A 24,823-nucleotide genomic window follows, 5' to 3' on the forward strand; every position below is an offset into this window, starting at 1 on the left:
AAGGCAGGGAGGAAGAGCAATGTGAGCCAAGAGATGAACAATGAACCATGACATTGTGGTAGATCCTTTCCATAACTGTTTGCAATGTCCCCCTTGGCCAAAGTACAAAAGAGCAGAGCTTGCATTATGGCATTGAGACACATGGTGTTTGTCATTTGGGCATCCTCTCCATTTGCTACAGATGTCTCTGCAGAGGCCAATGACAGTTGGGCACCTTTCAACAGCTATTCTCATTGGGGATGGCAGTTTGGAATGGCTCCAATGATTTTGTTTATTTGTTTGTTCATCCATTTGTTTTTAACCTGCTCCTTCATTATAGGAATCAGTTGTAGAATTTCCATCATTTTCTTTCCAAGTAATTTCAATTTTATATCTGTATAATTATTTTTTTAAGCTTGAGACAGGAATCAGGATGCCTGCGAAACTGAATATTATCTCCTTCCATCCACAAAATTTGGGAGTGAAGAAACTCTTTAGAATCTGGAAGTCTTCAATCAAATTGCCATTTTACCTGCAACATGCTTGTGCACAAGTGGTCATTCAATCATACAAATATTGACACACCTACTTGGTTTCCACCTCTCTAGATACACATATATGACATTTGAAATTCCGTGAAATTCTGACTTAAAAAATAAAATCAACCATCTTCCCTTCCAAGAAAGAGTATGATTCCATTATTTAAATCCCTTAAAAGTAACCTCAGCCACCTCACCCAAATCTTAATTTCCTGGAGCACACACAAAACCACACTTTTCACTCCCTCTGGAACCAGGATTCAAAAACAAGTATAACATTTACCAATTTGGGGATGGATTTGTGCCATGTTAGGAAAGAATATCAGTTCTCCCTTTTGCGAGGCAGCCAAATGCCTCGTCTTATTTGGAAAGCTGTTATCAAAAATAATGAACTGCAGATTCTTTAGATTTTTGATACAGTGAGTGGGATTAAACAGAACAGTTGGAGCTAAAGGGAAATTGTGGGGAACAGGAGCCTTATTAGAATAGTACAGGAATTATAAAAGCTTCTTGCCATTCTGGTGACATATAAGTAGTCCTCGACTTACCACAATTCATTTAGTGACCATTCAACAGCACTGGAAAAAAGTGATTTATGACCTTTCTCCACGCTTATGACCTTTGCAGCATCCCCATGATCATGTGATTAAAATTTGGATGCTTGACAACTGACTCATATATTGGATGGATGCAGTGTCCTGGGGTCACCTTTTGCGACCTTCTCACAAGCAAAGTCAATGGGGAGGCCAGATTCATTTAACAACCATGTTACTAACTTAAACCAATGCAATGATTCACTTAACAACTGTTTGTTGCCAACTGTGGCAAGAAAGGTAACAAAATTTACAAATGTTTCACTTAGCAACATAAATTTTGGGCTCAATTGTGGTCATAAGTTGAGGACAACCTATACTTTAAAATACTATACGAACACAGGGATAAACAGAACTTGGATAAATAGTCGGTGTTCAGGCTGTTTTATTCTGCTTAATTCCTTTCTATATTCTGTAGTGGTCATTTAAGTTACTTAAGAGTTTAGTACAGTAGGGCCATCAACCTGCATCATAAGATGAATAAAAGGCACCTTTTGTTTATTTGATGGCTTGTCTGATCCCACCTTTCATTTAAGGACAAAAATCGGTATGCATATCACTCTCTGCTTCTATCTTTCTTCTAACAACACCATATGGTAAGATTCATTGGCTTAAAATTGCTCAGTGAGTTCTGGGGTTGAGTATAATTTGAACCTGGACAGGACATCTGCAGGTGGGAGGGGCAAAAAACACAAAAATGTGGATGCAGCCACCCAGCCCTTTCTAACATGGTATTTTAAAAATGAGTCAGATTATCAGTTATGAAGTTGTGGCCATGACCTTGACTCTTGGATCTCCCTTTTGCAGAAACCCCTCTACTTAGATTACTGAACCTTAACCACTACATCACACATATGTTCAATATAAGAGACAAAAAAGGCTAAAAGATAAATACTGGGAAATATAAGCTAAAATGGATTGGGCTTTCCCATGGTTTGAAACACATAGATGTGTATTTGGAAGGCCGAAGAACCTAGTCTCTTGAGGAGTGAAAGTGATAGTACGGATCTTAGCTACTTCTCTAGAAAAAGAGTAAACACTTTCTCCTAGTCCAGTCTGACAGAAATAGTTTAACCTCAGGGGAAATCATCTGGTCTGAATATCTTAATGGCATCCAGCCGGGAGAGACGTGTTTGGACCTCATCTTCAAAGTCCTCCTCCTAGCCTTTCAGTAACACTTAAGGCAAGAAAGCAGCACCACAAATACAAGATGTTGGTTGGTTGGTTGGTTAGATAGATAGCTGAAGTTAGTTGGTTGGGTAGCTAGCTTTCCTCAAAAATAATGAACTGCAGGTTCTTGGCAAAAAAAAGGTGTGGCTAAAGTGGGGGATAAAATTTGGAACATTTGAACATCAGTTGTTCCAATTCCAAATTGGAATTGGAACAACTCATCTGACCTCAGGGGAAAAAAACAGATATTAGGGTGAGAGATCATACCTACTACAATATAAATTGAAATCCTTTCTTCATACAGCTATCCAACAATGTCAACAAGGCATATAATTCCAGGCAAAAAACCAGTTTGGACCAGAATCTAAGATAATGCAGTCTTAACAGGAAAGGAACCAGCCAAAATTCCAAGCACAGCAAGAGTTTAATGCATACAAAGGAGTGCTGGGTATGGAGCTTAAAAACTTGGACTGGACAATTTTAAGAGATATTAACTCTTGAAAAGTACAAATTTGTAATCTGTAAAGCAAGAAGTTCATCACTTTAGTCTTATATTCATAGCAGCAGAGACATAATTATCACATCTACTGCCAGCAAAACAACAGGATTGGAATTAATTATCTTGTGGGACCAAACAATGACAGTATTTATTTATTTCCTCCAGAAGAACTTAGGAAAATAATGTCTAAGTATTTAAAGACCTTTGTTTCTTCTTTACGATTGTCCTTATTTTTTTCTAGGCCTTGGTGTATCTGGCTTGCCTTTTGTTTCAGTCAATAGTCACATCTTGCTTTTATTGTTTTTATTATATGGTTATGAGGAAAGCTGTATTCACTCTTTTATGTATTGCTTTGGAATCTTCTGGATGGTGATGAAAAACGATTGTAAATTTCATAGTTATCTGTAAGCATGAAAAATACAGTACAGAATCCCAGAAATGTGGGGGTTCAGCTGTAGCACAAATAGAATATCAATGTGGATATGAAGTTTACAAGGAAAATTAAGATGAAAGCCAAACAGAATCTGGACCCATATATAAGCAGTCCAATCAATATGCTGTAAATGGGCATAAAATTTAAAGTAGATCCCAAATCAAGACTTGAGCCTCACAATCAGTCCAAGAAGCAGGTAGTAGAGTCATTTAGGAGCATTTAGGGGCAGAAGAAACCAAAAGTAACACTGAAACAAAAGAGAATCATAGGGTCTCCTCCATTATCAGCTTGAGAGTATCGGACACCCCTTCAGCCATATTGAATGATGGCATTGCTCCCTGACAATGCAAAGATTTCTATTTTTAGAATAATTTAGAAGGAGGGCTGATCTTTGCACCTCCTAAGCTTTGGCACCCTGGCCAGTGTCTACTCAGTCTAACCTAAAACTGGTCCCGATCTCATCCTTTCTCCACTTGCCAGCCTTTAGTGGCCACCATTTTTTTTAAAAAGCACCATCTTAGAAGTCATGAGTACCAGTTTACATCACATTCAATACTTACAATTTCCCTAATTATTTTCACTGGTTTACAATTTGAAACCTGACATTATGACCATTTCAAAATCACAAATCAGAATTTAGCACCTACACATTTCATAAACCAAGAACATTTAAAACTATATATCGGACAATTCATGAGCTTGCCCACTTTTCCTCATTCTAATGTTTGTAAGTGCTAATACAAAAAGATCATTTGCTGATCAACAAACTTTTCAACCTACCTCAGAAAAAAAACAGATGATGTCAGTATAAATATATTTTCGTCTTCCTGTAATATCTATCCAGATTCATTATGCAATGGACTAATTAATCCACAACGAATTAACCAGTAGAATAACATTATTAAAATGTTTTCTTTTGTTATGTCATGCGACAGTATACACATGTTTACAACTTGGTATGAAGTTGTATGAAGCTTTAATTGATCTTTCTACTGATTTTAATTCCATGAATAGGCCTTCTGCAAACATTGAATCACACTTTCTGAAACAAAGCAAATGCTTTCCGGAACCTTTTATTTAGATTTATTTTTTCCTGGTTTACAACTGCTTTTTGGAATATAATTCCAGCACAGAGGACATTTAGCTGGAAAAGGGTGGCAAACTTTTGAATTAGAGTACATTATTACTTAGAAAGTCACATGCCTGAGTGGAGTGGATTCAAAATATAATAAGTGCCAATGCCCTGAGTGATCACTTCTTTTTACAAAAATGCCAACATTCTCTGACCTGTGTATTTGGATTATTTTTTTCCATTGAATTCACACAGCAATACACTATTTGTGCTAACTTCCTGTTCATCGGGATGCCACATAAGCATCTGCCCAATTTGATTAGAATTAGTATGTGTACCAATGATTTCCAGACAAACAATAATGCCCCCCCCCAAAAAAAAATCCACTTTATATGAACCATAGTCTTTGTTTTAATTAAAGGTAACCCATGCCATATTTGAGCCAGTAAAATTGGTGGAGATCATTAGCATTATATACTATCAGTCTGCCAATATATTCTACTTTGTGCAATTCTAGGCACAAGATTGGAAAAAAGTTAGTAAAGCTATAGTAATATAATTTGGATCACTGTTGACTCCCTCTGTTACTAGGCAATAACCTCTTTGTAATGTCTAATAGGCCTCAACTTACAAACACAGTTGGGATCAGAAGTCACTTTTTTAATGGTAGAATAACAGAGTTGGAAGGGATCTTGTGCTTGGAGGTCTTCTAATCCAATCCCCTGTTTAGGCAGGAAGCCCTATACCATTTCAGACAAATGGTTGTTCAATCTCTTCTTAAAAACCTCCAGTGTTGGAGCACTCACAACTTCTGGAGGCAAGATGTTTCACTGATTAATTGTTCTAACTGTGAGGAAATTTCTCCTTAGTTCTAGGTTGCTTCTCAAATTTGTTATTCCATTGCAATTTTCTTTGCAGTCCATTCCCATATCTTTCAGAAAATATGGATGGTTACAATATTAAAACTAAGTAGGAAAGATTCTGGAAAAGATAATCAAGCAATGAATTAGCGAACACCTAGAAGCAAACAAAGTAATAGCCAAAAGCCAACATGGGTTTGTCAAAAATAGATCATGCCAGACTAACCTTATTGCGTTTTTTGATAATGTGTCAAAATTAGTGGACCAAAGGAATGAGGTCGATATAGTTTACTTGGACTTCAGTAAGGCATTTGATAAGGTAGACCATAACCTACTACTAGGTTCAGTAGGCATTTGATAGGGTAGACCATAACCTACTACTAGATAAAGTAGAAGAATGTGGGTTAGACAGTATCACCACCAGATGGATTCGTAACTGGCTAACCAACCGCACTCAATGTGTAGTCCTCAATGGAACTGCATCTTCATGGAGGGAAGTATGCAGTGGAATACCCCAAGGCTCTGTTTTAGGCCCAGTACTCTTCAACATCTTCATCAATGATTTGGATGAGGGAATAAATGGGGAACTCATTAAATTTGCAGATGACACCAAGCTGGCAGGAATAGCCAACACTCCAGAAGATAGGCTAAAGATACAGAAGGATCTTGACAAACTTGAACATTCTAATAAAATGAAATTCAATGGTGAAAAGAGAAGGTTCTACATTTAGGCAACAAAAACGAAATGCACAGGTACAGTATAGGTGGTACCTTGCTCAACAGTAGTAACTGTGAAAGGGATCTTGGAGTCCTAGTAGACAACCATTTAAATATGAGCCAGCAGTGTGCAGCAGCTGCCAAAAAAGCCAACACAGTTCTAGGCTGCATAAATAGAGGGATAGAATCAAGATCACATGAAGTGTTAATACCACTTTATAATGCCTTGGTAAGGCCACACTTGGAATACTGCATTCAGGTTTGGTCAGCACGATGTAGAAAAGATGTGGAGACTCTAGAAAGAGTGCAGAGAAGAGCAACAAAGATGATTAGGGGATTGGAGACTAAAACATATGAAGAACGGTTGCAGGAACTGGGTATGTCTAGTTTAATGAAAATAAGGACTAGGGGAGACATGATAGCAGTGTTCCAATATCTCAGGGTTTGCCAGAAAGAAGAGGGAGTCAAACTATTCTCCAAGGCACCTGAGGGTAGAACAAGAAGCAATGGGTGGAAACTAATCAAGGAGAGAAGCAACTTAGAACTTCGGAGAAATTTCCTGACAGTTAGAACAATTAATCAGTGGGACAGCTTGCCTCCAGAAGTTGTGAATGCCCCAACACTGGAAGTCTTTAAGAAGATGTTGGATAGCCATTTGTCTGAAACAGTAAAGGGTTTCCTGCCTAGGCAGGGCTTGGACTAGAAGACCTCCAAGGTCCCTTCCAACTCTGGTATTGTATTGTATTGTATTGTATTGTATTGTATTGTATTGTATTGTATTGTAAGTATGATGTCATAAGTGATGCTTTATTTTAGAATTTTGGCACATTTTTTTTGAAGCCCTCACTTTTTGTCTACCCTCACAATGTATGTATATAAGGCCACTCCATGGAAATATTGATTTGTTATCTGCAAGGTATGGATTTCACTCTCATGAATTGAAATATTGCTCCTAAAAGAAAAGTTATAAGTTGAGAGCTGCCTGTTTAAGACCACTGCAACTGCTGCTTTGCCAAATCTTAGCTACATGAGGGGTGATGTTGCAAGTTTTAGGGCTTCCTTTCCACTGCATTACCCCATCTTGTCCTGAGCTGACCTTATAATGTTTTTGTTTTCTGTAAAAGTGTTTTATAAAACTCATTTCAAAACACCTGGTCCTACAATACAGGTGTTTTAGCAGCCGATGTCTTGTCAGTGAATTTGAAGAGCCTTGATAGGTTCCCAAGAGCAGCAGACAGCTCCCTCAATCTCAGCAGGCTTTACATGTGTGGAATTCAAATGCTCAGGACTCAACTCCCAGCATGAATGCTGAGGAATTCTAGCAGTTGAAGTCCCCATATCTTAAAGCAGCCTAGTCCTATGAAGCTGATTAAATAGTGCTGAAAAAGTGGAGATTTTACACTTTGTGTGCTTTTATACTTTCAAACCAAACACCCAAAAGCAGTGTTGCACAATTTTACCATCTGCAAACAAACTTTATTTTTGGGTGCGAGTGATACAATTATACTTCTATGAGGGCATTATTCTTCTACTTATTGAAAGGAAAGCAGTGGCTTTTTGAGGCTTAAAATATTCCTTCACAAATTGAATCAAAAGCAGAGGAAACAGAAAAAGGAAGTGAGAAAGCTTCAGCACAGGCCATGAGAAAGCAGCACAGGAAGGTTTGCTATGCCAATCTTAGACTGTATTCTTCCAGTTGCAATGATCCTACGTTACTTGGGAACAAGCAGCACTCTACTCCGTGGTAGCAATGATTCATGCATGTTAGTTGTCTTTAAATGTGATATTCTTCAGTGCTGTACATCTTGATTTAAAGATATAAACTTTTACAGCTCTGCAGTCATGGACACCGTGAGTTTAATGAAAAGAAGGACTAGGGGGTGACATGATAGCAGTGTTCCAATATCTCAGGGGTTGCCACAAAGAAGAGGGAATCAAGCTATTCTCCAAAGCACCTGAGGGCAGGTCAAAAAGCAATGGTTGAAAACTAATCAAGTAGAGAAGCAACTTAGAAGTGAGGAGAAATTTCTTAACAGTTAGAACAATTACTTGGCAGAACAACTTGCCTCCAGAAGTTGTGAATTCTCCAACATTGGGAGTTTTTAAGAAGAGACTGGATAATCATTGTCCTCCCAGGTCCCTTCCAATTCTCTTTTTCTATTCTATTCTATTCTATATATGATGCAGCAAATAAAATGTGGTGGAATTCCTTCTTGAGTGTTATGGATGAATCTATTAATATAAACTTACAATAACAAGGGCTAACATTAGTCTTGCAATTTTGAAAATATTTCTCCCCTCCATTTCTTTTATCCTCCAGAAAACTAGGAGGAACTCTGTGCATGTGCAGGACGGGAAATGGCTGCCCAAGCTAAACGCTGGGCTTACAAAGAACAAAAAGAATGAATAACCTGCGGATTGAGATCCCGGCGATCGGCGAAAAGGAGTCCTGGCAGGAGATTAACTATTGGGCAAGCCGAAGAGGCATCGGCCTACGTGAGGGGGTGCTGCTGGACGGCCCCTGGACTGTTTTTGTGATTCTATTCTGGCCTCGGCGGTGTCGAAGACAGCAGGCGAGCGGCGGGCGTTCTTTCCCAGCTGTGCAGCGGCAGGCGTTTTTCTCAGCTGCGCAGCGCTGCCGGTGAGACCCTGGTTTCGGGACTTGTACTTGGACTGTGCTGGGCGGTGTGCTACATGAGGCAGCTTGCGCCTCGCCTGGAGGAAGGGGTGGCTGTATTCCAACGGCAGAGTGGTCGGGACTGGGCGGCTGGTCTTGCCGCCGGCGCTACAGTTTCCCCAGGCCGCCTCCCCCCCACCCCCTCGTCTCTCTGGTGCGGCTCCTTCGCTGCTTGCTGTTGCTGCTGCAGGCGGCGGGCAGATGATGGCAGCGTTCCTTTCCATCCCTGGGTGCCTGCAACATCCTCCGACGGTACCCGCCCAGTTTGCTGAACCCCCGGGGACTTCCCTGGACTGCCTCCGCTTCAGAGGGGGAGAAAACAATCTGGGCGCCCGTAGAGACTGGGCGAATTGGGCGGTTGACTACAAGTGCCACCGCCATGGCCCTCCTGGACGCCTCCCCCTCCCCTCCCCCTGTGGCTCAGCCTTTGTACTATCACTGCCCTCGTTCTCTCCTGAGCCCTGTCTGTTTGGACTTCTCCCCTTGGTGGACTGGGAGAGTTTCTCCTACAGCCTGTCAACGATATTGTGGAGCTTTTGTCTATTTCCTTTGCTGGTCATCTGGCCCTTTTCCAGCTGTACTTTTAAACATCAAGTTTTGCCTAACCATAATCCCAGGGCCTCTGGACGTGCTATCTCAGCCCCAGCTGCTTTGACTATTACTAGCTACAACTGCCCTGGGAATACCAATACCATCTTGGACAGCACTTGTTTAATTCCATCTATTACAGTGCCTTGGTTTTTGGACAAACGGGGATGCCCATTGCGCATAGGAAGACCTCCTGCTCCCCTCAACCACCTTAGACTCTTGGGACCTTTTTAGCCTTACCGGAGCAGGGAAAATTTTTAGGAATGCGGTGTGAATGGTATGTCTGATTGATGACTGTACCCACTTTTTAAACTTTATTATTGTTGTATTTTTTGTGTTTTAATTGACTTATGTGGGGAATGCATGGACGAGTGGCTGTGTTTGTGTGAGAGGATGACTGATTCAAAGGACCTGTCGGGAAACGCGGGGGATATAGGGGTGGGTGGAGGGACTACGGACAGAGGAGTGGGCTGGAGCATTACGGTCTTAACAGGGAGGGGCAGATATGGCGGGGACTTTAGGGCTGGCCATTACCGGGGAAGGAGGGCTCGCTACGTTACAGAGATCCCTCCTTCCGGCCCTACGAGTCCCACTCCAAGGCCAGATGGCGCGAGTAATCAGGACCCTGGTCTCAGGCTGCTGTCGCTAAATGCCAGGTCTGTAGTTCATAAGGCTCCCCTCGTCCAGGACCTAATTTTAGACGAGAGGGCAGACCTGGCATGTATTACTGAAACCTGTCTGGGCCCGGAGGGAGGAGTCCCCCTCGTAGAGATGTGCCCAGAGGGTTTTCAGGTGCTTCATCAGCCGCGATCCCAGGAAAGGGGTGGGGGTGTGGCTATTGTTATCTGAGAGTCTCTACTACCTCGTAGGATCCCTGCTCCGGAGCTTGTCGGGTGTGAGTCCCTGCTGGTGAAGTTGGACCTCAAGGGTCAAGTGGACTTGCTGTTAATGTACCTACCTCCCAACAGCATTGCAGCAGCCCTCCCCTTGCTCCTCGAGTCAGTAGCCGAGCTGGCAATTGAGTTTCCCAGGCTCATGGTTCTGGGGGATTTCAATTTGCCTTCGCTCGGTGAACACTCTGATGGAGCGCAGGAGTTCATGGCTTCCAATGCAGCCATGGGCTTGACCCAAGTAATTCGGGGCCCGACTCACTCGGCGGGTCACATGCTCGACCTCGTATTCCTCTCGGAGCAGTGGAGCTGTGATCTTGGTTTGAGGGGTAGTGAGATCTTACCCCTGTCATGGTCAGACCACTACCTACTGAGGCTTGACTTTCGGAGACCAAACCCCCACTGTAGGGAGGAGGAACCGATTAGGTGGTTCCACCCCAGGCGACTTATGGACCCTTTGGGCTTTCAGACGGAGCTTGGAGTTATTCCTGATACCCTCATCCGCAGTCCAGCGGAGACTCTGGTTGCTGCCTGGAATTCAGCAGCGACAGAGGCTCTTAACCGGATTGCGCCTTTATGGCCGATCTGAGGCAGTGGATCCAGGAGGGCCCCTTGGTTTACTGAGGAACTCCGGGAGATGAAGCGCCGAAAGAGACGCCTAGAGCAATGATGGAGATCCAGTAAGTCCGAGTCAGACCGAGCGCTTTTAACATCCAGCATCAGATCCTACCTTCGGGCTATTAGGACGACTAAAAGAACACACATTGCCTCTCTGATTGCTTCCGCTGAGTCGCGCCCAGCCGCCTTGTTCAGGATAACCCGTTCCCTCCTAAATAGGAGGGATATGAGCGATCCTTTGCAAGGCAGAGCTGAGGATTACATCCAATTCCTCGAGGATAAAGTTGCTCGGCTTCGGACGGACCTGGACTCCAATTGCGCAGAACCAGCTGAGGCACCAGGGGAGAATCTGGCTGGACATCACTGGGTTGATTTTCAAGCTGTTACCCCTGAGGACGTGGACAAGGCCATGGGAGCTGTAAGTGCCTCCACATGTGTACTGGACCCGTGCCCCTCCTGGCTGGTCGCTAACAGCAGGGAGGTGACACGGGGCTGGATCCAAGCGGTTGTTACTGCCTCCCTTCGGGAGGGGTTCTTTCCCCCCGCTCTAAAGGCGGCAGTGGTGAGACCCCTTCTGAAGAAGCCATCTCGGGATCCAGCCGTCTTAAACAACTATCGTCCAGTCTCCAACCTCCCCTTTGTGGGGAAGGTTGTTGAGAAGGTGGTTGCCTTTCAGCTCCGGCGGTCCTTGGAGGAAACTGATTATCTAGATCCCTTCCAGTCAAGATTTAGGCTGGGCTACAGCATGGAAACCGCTTTGGTCGCACTGATCGATGATCTCTGGAGAGCCAGGGACGGTGGTTATGCCTCCGTCCTAGTGCTCCTTGACCTCTCAGCGGCTTTCGATACCATCGACCATGGTATCCTTCTGCGACGACTGCGGGAGGTGGGGGTGGGAGGCACTGTCCTACGGTGGTTCTCCTCTTACCTCTCGGACAGGTCGCAGTCGGTGTTGGTCGGAGGGCAGAGATCGACCCCTAGGCCCTTGATTTATGGGGTGCCGCAGGGTTCGGTCCTGTCCCCCCTCCTGTTTAATATCTACATGAAGCCGCTGGGTGAGATCATTCGACGGCACGGGATAAAATACCATCAGTACGCGGATGATACGCAACTGTATCTGTCCGCCCTGTGCCAACTCAGTGAAGCGGTTGACGTGATGTGCCAGGGCCTCGAGGCTGTTAGGGACTGGATGGGGGTTAACAAGCTTGTTCTCAATCCAGATAAGACCGAGTGGCTGGTGTGTTTCCCTCCTACTAATTGGCCAAGTGTTCCATCTCTCAGGCTGGGGGGTCAAACAGTACGCCCCTCAGACAGGGTTCGCAATTTGGGAGTCCTCCTGGACCCACAGCTGACTTTTGAACATCACTTGTCAGCTGTGACCAGGGGGGCATTTGCCCAGGTTCGCCTGGTGCACCAGTTGCGTCCCTACCTGAACCGGGAGGCCCTCACAACAGTCACTTGTGCCCTTGTGACCTCTAGACTGGACTACTGCAACGTGCTCTACATGGGGCAGCCTTTGAAGAGCATTCGGCGACTTCAGCTTGTCCAGAATGCAGCCGCGCGAGCGATCGTGGGTGCACCTCAGTTCACCCACGTAACACCTATCCTCCGCGAGCTGCACTGGCTGCCTATTGGTCTCCGGATACGCTTCAAGGCGCTAGTCGTCACTTATAAAGCCCTTCATGGTATTGGACCTGGGTACTTGAGAGACCGCCTGCTGCCAATTACCTCCACTAGACCGATTAGATCCCACAGATTAGGCCTCCTCCGAATTCCATCCACCGGCCAGTGTCGACTGGCGACTACCCGGAGGAGAGCCTTCTCTGTGGCTGCTCCGACCCTCTGGAACGAACTCCCCGTGGAGATTCGAACCTTCACCACCCTCCAGGCCTTCCGCAAAGCCCTTAAAACCTGGCTGTTCCAACAGGCCTGGGGCTAAAGAACCATTGCCCCCGTCTCGAATGGTATGACTGCTGTGTGTTTTAAACCATGTATTGTTTCGTGTCGTGTTTTTAACTTTGTCTGTAACCCCCCTTTCCCTGGTTTTGAGTTGTGAGCCGCCCTGAGTCCCCTTCGGGGGAAAAGGGCGGCATATAAATAAAATCAATCCAATCCAATCCAACTCTTCTGGACCATTCCCATCCCACCTCTTCTTCTGTAGCTTGAGATATCTTTTGTGTGATGGTCATCTAGTCTATGGCTGTTCATCTTGTTACCCCAGGTCATTCTCACATACCGTTACTCCACCATTTTGCTTTTTGGATTCTTTAGACACATCCCTCAATGTGACAGAACTTGGTTATGTGGTAGTAACCAAGAATTTGTGTTTTCCATAAAGCAGAAATTCAGTGATACATCCTGAACATTATTAAGGAACTTACTTCTATGCCTTCTTTTTTATAGCTTTTCATAGCAAATGAGGAAGCCCCAAGGAATGTTATTTTATTTGCTGCTGGCTTAACAGTGTTTAAATGATTATCTAACTTCTCCCATGCTGAACCATACTGAACAAAAGTACATATCTGAAGGACTAGAAAGGCTTGGTAAGAGCATTAAGTCATTTTGTGAACAAAGGTGAAGTAATATTTGTAAGGCATGATAATAAAGAAGAGCTGCTCCTGTACATAGCTAAGATAGCAACTTGCTACAATTGTTGAAGTAACTAGGGGACTGTCCATATGACAAGAGTAATAACTAATAAGGATGCACGGAAGAAGTGAGATATAGAAAAAATGTTTACAAGTTTGAAATGACTTTGCTGCCTACTAAAAAAAACAGATCCATTGATACATGAGCAGTTATATAAATTGGATGGATGGCTGGATGGATATTAAAACCAACTAACATTCAGTTTTGCCCTCTTACCTTTAGGGTAGGAGATTCTACTTTTGTTTAAAATTATTGTATGGCTTCAAGTTGCATCAGAGTATGATGAGTAAGTTAAAGGATTGAAGAAGTGAAACAACTTACACAAATAAGATAAAGTAGGTAAGATCAGCAGAAAATAAGGAACAAGCAAACAATCTCTAAAGAAAGCAAAGTCATTCGCAAAGATGTAATGATAGGTGCCCAAAGACACACCAGGATTTTCTTGCTGTTTCATAAAAAAAACCTTTGCTTGAACTGACCAGGACATTTTCAAATGCTAGATTTCCACCTGAAGGCCAGAACGCTGAACACCTTACTTACTTAGCTGGAGATCTTGTTCTGGTTCTAATGAGCCATATGCCTTTGGTAGTATTTATAATTTTGTAAACGGGAATATTCATTCGTTGATTAATTCATTCATTCATTTATTCCAAGCCATTTATCTGGCTGCCCATCTCCCAACAACAAATGTGGGCATCTAACCTAGAAACAGCTTATATCCTTTGACGTTACCTTAACAGTTCCTAGATCCTTGGTTAGGACTCGAGCTGTTGAGCTACCAGCCAGCCCCAAAAGCTGTGAATCTCACCAAAGATTAATCACGCAACAACAACAACAACAATAATAAACAAACATATAATGGCAGCTGAGGACAATGACAATCATCACAACTAGCCCTCCATTTCATGAACATTATAGTTTTTAGGAATCCAGTATTACAGTATTACAGTATATGCAGTAAAGAGTGGCACATTCTTATCAATAAAATGGAACTATAATTTTTTCCCTTGTGTAATTCAAATTACTCATTCTAAGTACATGGCATGCTTATCCCCGGTAAACAATTGTTCTGATAAGTGTTGTCACTTGCATATCAAATCCTGGCTGCCTTATTCAGTCTCTAGACCCACTTTGCCCCTCTGTGTTATGCCTAAAACAGTGGCAGTCAGAAGGGAGGCATTAGTGGGTCAGAAGGACTATCTTTTTATGCAGAAGAACAATATGGTATGGTTAAGTTTCCTGGAGCCAGTTCCTCCTCTCAGTAATCTTTCTCTTCTTGCTGTCTCAAATTGAATGCAGATAATACTGGTGTCTTGTAATTATATTTTTAAAGGTCTGCCAGGTTGCAAATATATAATGAGCTCTAATTGTAGAACAGCATGGAGGCAGGCTTGTCATTGTGCAGTCATTAATCCAGTTAAACACAACACCATCTCTTTCAGCTGTGCTGTGACACAGCGGAAGGATTAAGCTGGCAATTAGCAGTCACCACGTACCAGACAATGATGCTCCTTCATTCCTACAAATGAGACATACTTAGTCTACCGGATCCAGGAGAAGGATTTTGCTGGTTATGAAGAATCCAAAGTCATAAGCATCCACGTAAAGCTTAAACAGATACTATATCTCCACATTTGCAAGGACATCTCTTTGCAAACCTTCACTTTGTATTCATATGCTTTACATATTACACATGAGAAAATTTGTTTGAGCACATTACCTAATTGGAAATATAGGCTGTTCCTATGTAGGAATGCACATAGTTAGTTCACAAGGAAACAGAAACGATAAAGAGTGAGAGGGCACTAATTCTGTATGAAAGTAAAGTAGCTAAGATGATGAATCGAGAACCAGAAACCTTCGTCTTTAAATATTTTCTTTTAAATGGATATAATTAGAATTTTAAAAATTATATGTGAAAGAAGAATAAAATTGCAGAAGAATACAGTTCTTGTGTCTTGAGCAAAGGATAGAAACAAAGCTATATGTCTATTTTCATAGTGTTATACATTAAATTGACCCTCTTGGAAATTTGGCCTTCATATTCCAATTTACAGGCTTAATTTCTAATTTTTCCCCATTATTGCATGATATGAACTTCTGTAAATGTTAATAGCTTAAAATACCCAAAATGAAATGTGAAGATGGTATAACTTACTGAAATGGTTAAATAGACTTTCTCGGTTAAGAAAAGGACAATAATTACTTTTATAAAAGATTGGAAAAACTTTATGGACTTTTTGCTGAAAATAGTCAAAAATGAATGTACTGTTTCAAATGGGTTGTTTATGGGAAGAAGGGAACCAAAATATATAATTTGGAAGGGCAGAAATGGTAATAATCATGCTAGTAACTGCTGTAAATATCACAAATCTATTCTTTGAATATTTTCTTTGTCTCTGTATCACTATTTCTTTCATATATATATGTTTTATAATTTTTTTCTAAGTTTCTTAGTTTTAAAATTCTGTGAATGACCATTCATTCAGCAACCAAAATTACGACAGGGCTGAATGAAGGAATATGCGTCCTATACCAAAAATTATGACTGTTGCCATGCCACCATGGAGGTCTGATGAAAATTTGGAAACTTGGCAATCTACTCTCCCTAATGATTGTCAGTAGGGATGCTACAACTGCCACCTATCTTTCCCCCCGCCCCGCCCTATCACACCTTGCTCTACTTGCCTCTTTTGAAGATTGCCTTTACAAAAGAGTGCCCAGCTGGTGTGATGCACAGCCTTCCTACAGAACTACCTCACAACAGTTTGGAAGTGGGCACCCTTCTCATAATCTCTCAGAGGGTGCAATTTTGTAGGAAGAGCAGATGCTTCCAGTATAGTGCAAGGCAGCCTGAGTAGGAAGGCCATGCATCACATGGGCTGGGCATTTTTGTGAGAAGGCAATCTTTAGAAGAACATCTTTGTGAAAGAGCACCCAGCTGACATGATGCATAGCCTTCCTGTAGAGACATCCATTCAAGAAGTAGGCACTATTCTCACAATCTCTCAGAAGGATGAGATTTTCCAACCTCCTCCATGTTGGTGATCCAACACTGGAGGTTTTTAAGAAGAGATTGGACAACCATTTGTCTGAAATGGTACGGGATTTCCTTCTTAAACAAGGAGTTGGACTAGAAGACCTCCAAGATCCTTTCCAACTCTGTTATCCTGTTAGCTCTCCCAGTCCACTAGTTTAATGAATCCTTTATCACAGCGATGCAGAAAGGCTTGGACTGTGGTAATGCTGTTCTCTTTGATGTTGTGTGCAACTCTCAGAAAAATCTGTAGAGATTTTGAAAGCTGCAATGTATATGTTGTACATTCTTATGTCTCTCTACTGGTGAACAATGGGAGGAAATCAACATATTGAGATAGATGTAGTTATGGGAGATAAGGGATGCCAGCAAGCCATTTTTTTCTTCTTTTTCTGGAGAAGGGATTCAGAGGGTTTTTGTTTTATTTTGTTTTTTGGTTATTTCATGACTCAATACATGAGAGAGCCTGGCCAGTAGTAGACCCAAGAGACACTCAGCTATTGGCCAGTATGGAGGCACATATTGTCTGCATGTGCCCATGATTATAGTGCTGCAAATATCACACTGAATACAGGCAATGTGGAAATAGTCTAACTGGATGTTCAAATGCATTATAAACTTGTAAGAAGTAGAAAAGGTGTTCTCAAAAGTCCCAATATATGTAAAAACAGAGATGTCATTTTAATCCATTTGTGTCTCTTACTGAACGAAAAACCAGCGTGTTACCAGCATGAGACAATCAGACTAGATTAATCTGGAGTTCCACTGATTTATATAGAAGCATTAAGCACCTACTATTTTTTTTTCATTTTAAAATTATATTTCCAGTACAGCCAATACAAGATATTGGCAGAAAGCTAAACTAAGTTAAAAGGTAAACTTAGCTTAAAAATCTTCTATTATATATCCTAATTGTTTGAGAAAAGTACAGTATGATCATAAATACCTATTTGACATAGAAATAGTATACAATAACTATACATTAATTGGATTAGAGAGTTTATCAATGGTTAGTATAGGGAGCAAACCACTGGTTTTTGCTGGATGGTTTGACTGGGTGAGTGGATGGGTGCTTATTAAATTGAGTCTCCCTCTTAATAGTTTGGTTGCTAGATTTTTCACCAATTGCAGTTTCTGGATCACTTTCCAGGACAGGCCCAGGTCAAGCATGATGCAGCAGTCTAACTGTGTGGTACTAATCACGAGTCATTGTTGTACGGGCCCTTGTTTAGATAAGCCCATAACTGATATACCAACCAAAACTGGGTAAACCATGCAAGCACTCCTTGACTATAGTTCCAGCTGCTGTTCAGGCAGGAGGCCAAGTCCAGGGGGATCCAAAATCATGATCTTGCTCTTTGGGGCAGAAGGTAGCCCAATGCAAAGCCAGCCTCAAAAGCCAAATCAAGCCAAAGGAACTCCATCTTGTGTGAATTTAATTTCAGCTCATTCAGATACCACAACCTCCAGGATTCAGGATCTCCACAGCACTTCGAGCTCAGTCTAAGGGGCCAATGTAGAATTGGAAATCTTCAGCATGTTAATAATACCTCACCCATTTACATTAATCAAAGAGTGGAACAGACTAATGAATGGATGAACTGCAGTGTCCAAAATAGGTTGTATTGACTTATTGTATATTAGGTCATTAGCAAGGTTATCGACTGGAACTGTATGCCGTCTATTTGGAGAGGTTGCTTGTTTGTGATCTTAGATAATTGATATAATGCAATACTTACCATATTTGTAATGCAAGCAAGGAACTGGACACAGATGCAAGGTGTTATAGTTGAATGTAAGAAAAAGAAAACAGATGGACTTTATCACTTCTGTTTATAACAGAAGCCCATGATACAAGTTGCAAGTATAGCCTTATACTATAATTACAAAGGAAGAGAGAGGTCATAAAGCATTTGAAAAAAAGTTTAAAGGAAGTACATGTGCCTACTCAGCTGTACAAGCTGTAAAACAGAACTGTTATGGTGGCTTCATAGCAGTGACATACATAGATACATACATACATACATAGATACATACATACATACATCCATACATACATACATACATACATACATACATACATACATACATACATATATATATATATATATATATATATATATATATATATATTGGTGTTGAACATTAGGCTTCAGTGTGCAATAAGACATTTTCAATTTGCAAAGAACTTCCCTACGCAATGTTGCACTTAAATGTTGAAAAGGAGGTAGGAGGTATCAGAGGAATTGCATTTTTCCTCCTACTGTTTCAAAGATATTCCCACTGTTGTAAGTTAATGCCATAAGATATGAATATGCATGAGTAGTAATGCAGAGGAATTAGTATTAATAGCTTCTAGATGTCTAGAAAAAAGAAATAGAGGCAGTGTTCACATCGAATATTTGCTTAGGGATAACTTATCCAATTGATTGTTTTGGGTTCATATAAACTCCATCCCATACACTAATTGCACAGTCCGGTCAAGTTGGCTTAATGTGCCATGAGAACAAACTTAAAATATTGAAAGGGAAATAACACTATATAACAGCAAGGGGGGAGGAGGAGGAGGCAAGGAAACCTACTATCTACATTTTAATGTATTAATTTATTACATGAAGTTCAACATCATCAATTATCTGTATATTAGAAACAGATTCTGTAACCCCATTGGAAAGTGTGGGAGAATTGTAGTGGGAACAAAAACTAGAGTTCGTTTTTGAGAATACACTGACATTATTAGCCAAAAGGAAGGCCTTTCCAGAAAGATGACTTGGGAGCAAGAAACTAATTCTCTAATGCTTTTCAGATAGTAAAATATGATGCTCATATAATCAGTAAAAGATGGGGAGGGAGGAAGATGGCAAATCTGGGCCCAGATATTTGGTTCCAAAGTGTTGCAAGCAAATTGTTGGCCCTCAGCTTCACTTCCTAGAAGAGAAGGCTTTGGCAGACTTAATTCTAATGAGGACATCATTTTAGAGAGCCAACCCCACATACAGCCCTTTAAAAAAAAAAGTGCTTTCCATTTGTCTTCCAAATTAAATAGTAAAGCTGAATGTGGACAGATGCAGATTTACATGTGCTATGCAGATGGTTTCTGACTTATGAGTTCAAAGGGCAACAAGGCTTTCCATCTTCAAATATTAACGCAGAGAAGAGAAAATTCATATCAGACTTTGGCACTTCTGAATGTTTGAAGATGAAAGAGAGATTCATTCCTAATATCCTTCTCCATAGTATCATTCTCCATCACACGATGTAAGTTCTCAGTGTCCCTCAGCCATGCTTTATTTTCCATCGATCAGCTGCCTTTCTTAACATGCTTTGACATGTTTTGATGTGTCAAGTCAAATGGAAGTCATAAAGGAGAATGCAATTGGTAATTATTTCATAAAACACTTATTACTGTATGTAACTGCTTACTTTTTCTCCTTTAATCAGATGATCTATTGTTACCATAGTCCGGCCTGATCCAAACTGCTTTCTCCAGATGTTTAGACAAATAGTATTTCTCCCATCAGTTCCAGTGATACAGCAGTGATGAAAGTAGATGGAATTCAAAGCGGAAATATTTAAAAGGTCCTAAATTAGGACAGGCTGCTCAGAAGCTACTGCTTTGTACACACACTTTCTTATCTGTTGTATTTTCTTCAGCTTTGGGTGCCATGCATAAAACAATGCCTCAGTCTTTTATTAGATATTATGTTTGACACATTAATAGTTTCCATATGGTTTTTAGCAAGAAATCATATTTTGTTTGGGGGTTGTTGTTTTCTTTTGCTTTTACACAGAATGTAAATGCAAGTTTCGCGTGCAGTCATTTCCCGAACAATTGATATATAAACATTTATTCACATATATTAATAGAACAAACGTGAAAAAGCACAGGTGAAAAGAGACTTCACACTGAAATCAGCTCAAACCAGCATATTGAAAAAGCTCTAGGAAGAAAAGCCCTGGAATTGGGGGAAAAAACAGCAGGGGAAAAAAGTACCACGATAGTTTTCCAGCTCTTCTGACACCCATCCAATCTGAGACAGATGTTCTTAGGTAAGAGTCTCTAAAAGCAGCCTTATTCTATGGGCAAGTCCATGGGGGAATATTTATAGCCTCAAGATCCCAGAACCAAAGTAAAATGCTATCAATTTGACATATACTAAAAAATAAAATAAATAAATAAAATAGTAAAATAAAATAATAAAATAATAAATGAAATGAAATAAAATAAAATAGATGGACAGGCAATAAAAACATTTGAAGTTTCGGAAATTTCTGCTCCCTGTGGCTTCTGCAGTTCAGCTGTGAAAAGCAGCCAGCTGAAGATTTTGAAATGTCTTTATAGGTAGTCATAATTGCAGAAGCTCAATCTGGGTTTTCTGAGATAATGGACAGACTGGAGAAATGATCCCAGAATGTTCATTGTGAAATCTCCCTGCCTCTTCCTATCACATTTTAAAGTCCTGATGTTGCTGGCATCCTCTGAAAGCAGATACCTCCCCAGAGACTGATCTACATCATTCTTAGGCCAAAAATCTAAAAAATAGCTACCCTATTTATTTTAAATTTTATTTTATTATTTTATTTGATTGCCTAGACCTGTCTCTGCAGTTGCCTTGGCAAGAATTTGAAAATGGCTTGCCATTGCCTTCTTTTTAGGGCTGAGAGAGAGTGACTGGCCCAAGGGCACCACACTGGAAGACGGGGCTTGAATTCATGATCACCAGGTTTCTAGCTTGGTGTCTTAGCTACCATATCCTAAATGTGCTTTTTCTGGAGGCAACTGGGCTTCCTTGTTTTTTTTCTTTTGAAGACATTTCACTTTTCATCCAAGAAGCTTCTTCAGCTCTGACAGGATAGTGGGGAATGGAAACTGAATGGAAGCTGAAGAAGCTTCTTGGATGAGAAGTGAAACGTCTTCAAAAAAAAAATAAGAAAGTCCAGTTGCCTCCAGAAAAAGCACCTTTGGGACAACCATGACCTGGATGACTAAGATTCTTATGATAGCTCTTAGCTATCATAGCAAACTGGCTTTCTATGTTCCTTCCATTCTTCTATTGATATGGGGGGGGGGGAGGCAATATGTACAGTAATCTTTTCTGATGCTGAGTCCCATCTGGATTGACACTCGGGCACACTCTTCTGACATTTCCCTCGCTGCCCTTTTATTTCTCTATTTCCTTCTTTCTTCAGAAGTTTCTCACAAGCTCAGTTTACTGAAAAAAGGAAAAGAAAACCAAGGCTTCCTCAGGAAAGAGAATATATTTTATCATTATTTATTGGATCGGTAGGAAGTCCTTCTGCTTTTGGGGTTAAGATGATGAGATCTTGCTGTGTGATGCATTTGAATTTTTCTCACCATCTCCTCTGACCTGAGGACCCTTTTGATCCTTTCTCTCTTTCTATTTGTCCATGATCTCAAGCTTCCATTTACGTTATTTTCCTGGTGGTTTCCCTATGTCAAAGTAAGCCAGCAATGTTGGGATTGGAGCTCTTGTGTCTCTTTCTGTCAAAGGAAAGCAAGACCTGAATGCCAGACAGGACACAGGGGGTGAGGCTTCTGGTCTAATGGTCCCAGAATCCATCCCCCTGCTCGTGCATGCGTGCGTGCGCACACACACACACACACACACACACAAGCATTAGTAGAACCGGGAATCCTGCCCCTCCTTTTTCGGTAGAAGAGCCAAGACAAAGCAGCTTTTTTGGCAACTGCTCAGGACAATGTGGTTTTGCAACCTTTTTTTTTTTTTTGTTTAAAAAAGGGAAGTAGCTACTGCTTTGATAGTGTCGGGAAAAGGAGTGGAGGAGGAAAAAAGCCTTTGGGAACTCATTAACACTGCTAGTAATGTCAGAGGAAGAAAGGAGAAATAACTTCTTTGAATTAAGAAATGACAGAGAGCAAGAGGGAGAAGAGAAAGAAATAGCAATAGCACTTAGACTTACATACCAATTTACAGTGCTTTTACAGCCCTCTCTAAGTGGTTTTCAGAGTCTGCATATTGCCCGCAACAAATCTCCTCATTTTATGACTCTCAGAAGGACGGAAGGCTGAATCAACCTTGAGCCCAGTGAGATTCGATCTGCCAAACTGCTGGCAGCCAGTGATCAGCAGAAGTATACTGCAGTACTGCACTCTAATCACTGTGCCACCGTGGCTCAAAGAAAGCTTTGGGGCATTAATGACTTGAAGCAAGTGTCCATGAGGTCCCTTTCCCAAAAGGAAAGTATGAGCAGAATGAAATAACTGTTCTGAGAAAAAAAGATTAAAATTGTGGATGTACAGAATTCTTGAGAATTTCCTGTTTGTCCCCTTATTTTTTCTCCATTTACCAAACAATCAAATCTTGGGACCTACTGAGGAAAGTTTAGTCTGGATTCTCGTTGACCTTACATAAGGAGGCCAAAACCTTTTCTGGGCTTTAAAAATGCAACTTGACCTTAATTTCTGAGCAGAAGGAAAGGACCAAGTTGGCATCAAATCTCTGGACTAGCATTGGAACAATAAGCCCCACCTGGATAAAGATGGTCAACTGCATTGGTTAAAAGTAATATTTTATCATCAGAAAGTGGTTGGTTATATGGTAGAAAATAATCTACGATTAATATATTTTAAAACAAATGGTGCTTATTTCAAATAAGACATATGACACACTGAGAGATCATACAGTCATCATATTTAAGATCTAAGATTACCTAATTGCATCCAGAAACACAGAGATAAAATACCTGTCCTTGAACAGTTCATGGGACTGAAGTTGAATAGCCATTTCTGATCCAGTATCGCAATTGTCCATAGGGTAGTATGCTCCAAATGTATTAGGACTTCAATACCCACAAACTTGAGGATTCTGGGATGCGCAGTTCTATCACCCTAGGACAGGGTGTCAAACTTGCAGCCCATGGGCCAGATGCGCTGGCCACATCTGCCCCTGTTTTAGCGAAGGGGGGGAGTCACAATAGGTCACGTGATGACCAAGTTTGACACCCTTGCACTAGGAGGTTGAGGGTGGAGAACTCTGCAAAAATATTACAGTACTCTGTATTCTCTTCTCATAGATTTAATACAGAGAGGTTAACTTTTTACCTAGTTAAAACAATAGCCAGCATAGTAATATAGTGATTCTGCATTCAGCAAAGGAGGAAAGCACAAAGCTCTATGGGGAAAAAATGATTAAACTGTTTGCTAAGTATGAGATTTAAGGGTATTTCCCATAGATCTCCCTATGCTCACAGCAATTCATCCCCAAAAATGTCCCTCCCATATGAATATGAATATATTCACACACATACGTATCTTACATAACTCTGGCACAGGAATAAGAATAATTAGGGGCGGGGTCATTACTCAGAACATCGCAGATAAATTATTTGCTTCTGTTGCTATTCATAGACTAACCTTATACAATATAGAAGGAGGAAATCCAGACGGTGCCAAAGGAAAGCTCATTTCACATGAAGGATCTCTATCAGTGGAACGTTGGGCAGATTTTTCCATCCATGCTGGGCACTGAGATAGAGACATAGATAAATACAATCAAGGAGAGACAGTCCTAAAACAGATTAAGATAAAGTGAGATTCTCTTCTCCTTCAGTCACGTAGCTCTGTCAATGTATATCAATGCCGATGACTCAGAAGAAAACAATGGCCTTATCCATCATTGCAGATAAGTAGTTGCCATAAAATTAAAAATAGCTTTCTGTCAATATGCCATGGCACCAGTGGCACTTTAGTCACAACTTTCTTCATAGGCTCAGCAGAAAGAAAGAAAAAAGGTTATTCAAGTCTCTATCTGCTTACTACCTGCAAATTAAGGTGTCCCCTGTGAGTTGTTCACACTCTGCCATCTCACCTTTGTGCCAGCCCCTTCTCGCTGAGTCATCTATCAATCATATTCTTGCTAAAGGCCTCCCTACTCCTGTTTCATCCACATAAATGAATATTCTGATCAAACAAAAGGACAAACTTGCCTGAGGATCTATTGCATTATTCTCTCTCAAGAAAAGTGTACAGTCCAAGTTGCCTGGATTTTCCATAAGGGCAGGCTTGTCTTGGAGGGCATTAGAAAAACGGGTAGGACAAGACCATCCATGATAAGGAGTAAAAAAAAAAAAAAAATAGAACGGCCATATTCCTAGGGACTATCCCATGAATTAGTAGATCCTGAAGTAGCAGAACTCTGGTTTGTGAATATCCAATCAACTCAACCCAATTCTGAGGTGCTCTAGACAGGCTAAAATTTCTGGTCACCTCAGCTCCTACAGGGACAAATGAAATAACACAACTTGAAAAAGAGCATTGCCTATCACAATAGTGTGATTTTCCATTTGAGTCATCAGTTCTTGGAATGCTGAAACCAAACAAATCAGTGAACAGATTGTGGAAAGTCATATTTGCACAATTAATTTTACAGTGGTACCTCAGTACTCATCCTTAATTGGTTCTGGGGACACGATGAGTACCAAAAACGCTGAGTATCAAACAAATTTTTGCCACAAGGAATA

The 24,823-nt window shown here is 41.2% G+C and overlaps 1 long non-coding RNA gene across 1 annotated transcript in view; it reads right to left on the bottom strand.

Moving 5' to 3' along the window:
• The window catches only part of LOC148045474 (uncharacterized), a 97,629-nt gene extending 73,743 nt beyond the window's left edge, over positions 1 to 23,886 (bottom strand). The window contains exon 1 of the long non-coding RNA XR_015696749.1: positions 23,718 to 23,886. This is a non-coding gene — a long non-coding RNA (uncharacterized LOC148045474). The remainder of the gene's footprint in view (positions 1 to 23,717) is intronic.
• Between the last annotated feature and the right edge of the window lie 937 nt (positions 23,887 to 24,823).

This window comes from Thamnophis sirtalis, unplaced genomic scaffold, assembly GCF_051295495.1.
Source record: "Thamnophis sirtalis isolate CommonGarterSnake01/CBP01778 unplaced genomic scaffold, rThaSir2_p1.2 scaffold_5, whole genome shotgun sequence".
Lineage (NCBI taxonomy): Eukaryota > Metazoa > Chordata > Lepidosauria > Squamata > Natricidae > Thamnophis > Thamnophis sirtalis.